This window comes from Somniosus microcephalus, chromosome 28, assembly GCF_052327205.1.
Source record: "Somniosus microcephalus isolate GS21.2 chromosome 28, FLI_Smic_1.0, whole genome shotgun sequence".
Taxonomy (NCBI): domain Eukaryota; kingdom Metazoa; phylum Chordata; class Chondrichthyes; order Squaliformes; family Somniosidae; genus Somniosus; species Somniosus microcephalus.
Window position 1 is genome coordinate 48117537 of NC_141014.1, and position 3218 is coordinate 48120754.

Genomic DNA, 3218 nt, shown 5'->3' on the forward strand with positions numbered 1-3218 from the left:
AAAGTGCAATGCTGTAATACAACAGCTTAATGTACAAAGGTGTGTTCAGCCAAATGAGCTAATGGGACCAGGGACCCCTGAAGCTTGGTAAGAAGTAGGTTTTAGAGTCTTAAAGGAGGCAGAGAGGTTTAGGGAGGGTATTCCAAAGCTTGGGCTCTAGGCAGTTAAATAGAAGTACTTGTTGGCATGGTGATGAATATTCCCCCTGCCCTTGAGAGCTTGGAGAGTTATAATTTAGCCACTACAATGAAATACAAGTTATAATAAACACAAGGATGATTTGCTGTGACTGTGTTCTGTCATTTCAGTCCAATGAAGAGAAAGCTCTGGTTTCGCATTCTCTAAGAATTATATTTTCCCTGGGGAAGAGCAGTTTGTATTCAGTAAACTGCTACAGATCCCCATCAGTCATTAGTGGGGGTAACTCTTAACAAACTCACCACTGCCGCTATAGCCTTTCTGGGCAGAGAAACAAATAACTGCTGCACAGACCAGCAATGTTGGAGCTCACTGAACTCATGATAAGGGGATTACAATTGATGTGGTGGTGGAGGAGAATCAACAATTGCCATATCGGCTTGCTATCCACATAACATAATTAGAAGCAGGAGTAGGCCATGCGGCCCTTGAGCCTGCTCCACCATTCAATAAAATCATGGCTGATCTTCAATCTCACCTCTACTTTCCAGCCCGATCTCCATATCCCTTGATCCCACTACAATCTAAAAATCTATCTGAGCCTTGAATATAGTTAATGGTTCAGCATCCACAGCCCTTTGGGGTAGAGAATTTGAAAATATCTTACTGGGAAACTGAGTACCCTACTGGGCTTTGTTCTGGGACCACTCTCCTTCCCCCTCCCCCACCCTGTTTGACTAACCTGCCAACACTCATGGTCTTGGGTAAGGTATTGAAGGACGAGGAATACGTGCGGAACTGTATTCCCACAAAATATAGTCCTTCTGGAAGGAGTAAATGTATTTCATTAAATACACAAAGTAAAACCCCCAAGTTAAATAGATACTTCTCCTGAAACTCTCTTCCCCCTCCCTGCCTGTTCCATCAATGTATAAACCCAATACCGGCAGCTCCTCCATAAATGTATTGATTGGTATTCAGGCCCATTGTGCAGTTCATACCAAATAGCAATCATCCTTTCCAAATCCGACTGCATCTCCATTTGTGTCCTTCACCCCCAGGAATGGATTCATCCGTTGATGATGCTGAAGCTGCAACACGCCAGTGTTTACACGCTAATTTAGGAACTTAGCTGAGAACTGCAGCAGGTGCAATGAAATTGCCGTCTTGAGCCATTCCACGTTGATGTCTTTGCATCTCTCAGAGGCATTTCTGGGGTATCTGAGTCCCCACATTTCACACGATGATGAGCCGCAATTCTACGAGTCGGGATGGGTTTGCGTGCTGACGGGTTTCATGGCTTCATGTTTCAGACAAAACAAAGTCTTCAGCTCACTCGATGTGAAAAACTTTACAGGCGCCCGTGTTTTAAGAATGACATCGAATTTACAGCACAGAAACTGGCCATTCGGCCCGACTGCTCCGTGCCCGTGTTTATGCTCCACACGAGCCTCCTCCCGCCCTTCTTCATCTAATCCGATCAGCATATCCTTCTATTCCCTTCTTACCAAACTTCCCCTTAAATGCATCTCTGCTCTTCGCCTCAACTACTCCTATGTGGTAGCGAGTTCCACATTCTCACCACTGAAGAAGTTGCTCCTGAATCCCCTGTTAGATTTATTAGTGACTATCTTATATTTATGGCCCTCAGTTCTGGACTCCCCCACAAGTGAAAGCATTTTCTTTCCATCTACCTTATCAAAACACCTTCATAATTTTAAAGACCTCCATTAGGTCACCCTTCAGCCTTCTTATTTCTAGAGAAAAGAGCCCCAGCTTGTTCAGTCATTCCTGATCGATATAACCTCTCAGTTCTGCTATCATCCTTGTAAATCAAATGTGCACCTTCTCCAGTGCCTCTATATCCTTTTTGTAATATTCTCCTTAGAGCAGAAAAGGCTAAGAGGAGATTTGATAGAGGCGTTTAAAATCATGAAGGGTTTCGATAGAGTAAATAAAGAGAAACTGTTTCCAATGGCTGAAGGGTCGATAACCAGAGGACACAGATTTAAGATGATTAGCAAAAGAACCAGAGGCGACAGGAGGAAAAACGTTGTTACACAAGGAGTGGTTAGGATTGGGAATGCGCTGCCTGATGGGGTGGTGGATACAGATTCAATAGTGGCCTTCAAAAGGGAATTGGATAAATACTTGAAGCAGAAAAAAGTTCCAGGTTCCTGGGGAAAGAGCGGGGGAGTGGGACTAACTGGATTGCTCTTTGAACGAGCCGGGACAGACTCGATGGGCCGAATGGCCTCCTTCTGTGCTGCACTATTCTATGATTCTATGGAGACCAGAACCGTGCACCGTACTCCAAGTGTAGTCTAACCGAGGTTCTATACCAATTTAACACGTTGAACTCGGGTGCGGTTCGGCTGCAAGCACTCCCCGCACTGAGGTCAGAACGGCACTAATGGTAACTGTTTGCATCTCACAAAATCTATGAGGTCGACGTTCACCCCGCTCCGTGCCGATACATTTCCTACAGTCTGACTACAAAGAAGCACAGCCCTGGTAGCAGCTCCCCGAGTGACGGGCTGGAAAATACACAGAGAAACATAGAAGATTGGAGCATCAGTCGGCCATTCGGCAACTCGAGCCTGTTCAGCCATTTAATGAGATCGTGGCTGATCATCCAAATTCAGTACCCTGTCCCTGCTTTCTCCCCATATCCCTTTAGCCTCAAGAAATATATTCAAATCCTTCTTGAATATATTTAATGAATTTTCCTCAACTGCCCTGTGTGGCAGAGAATGTCACAGGTTCACCACTCTCTGGGTGAAGAAATTCCTCCTCATCTCAGTCCTAAATGGCTTCCCACTTATCCTTAGACTGTGACCCCTGGTTCTGGACTCCCCGCCATCGGGAACTTGCCTGTTTTTTCTGGAAGAGAAATTTCTGTCTTTACATCCGAAGGGATTGTGTGATGGGGAGAAATATTTAATGGAAAGTCAAGCCTCATGGGTCCCGGTTCTACAGAATCTGAAAATGTGAAATGAATAATACTCTGGTGTATGTTCCATAACACACAAAGATGTTTCCAATCAATTTATTCCATTTTTAGAATATTAATTCACGGG

The 3218-nt window shown here is 44.6% G+C and overlaps 1 protein-coding gene across 2 annotated transcripts in view; it reads right to left on the minus strand.

The window, feature by feature from the left end:
- LOC147099792 (ferritin heavy chain, oocyte isoform-like) overlaps nucleotides 1-3218 on the minus strand; it is a 346456-nt gene that overhangs the window by 68537 nt on the left and 274701 nt on the right. The gene's annotated exons all lie outside the window — the stretch shown is intronic.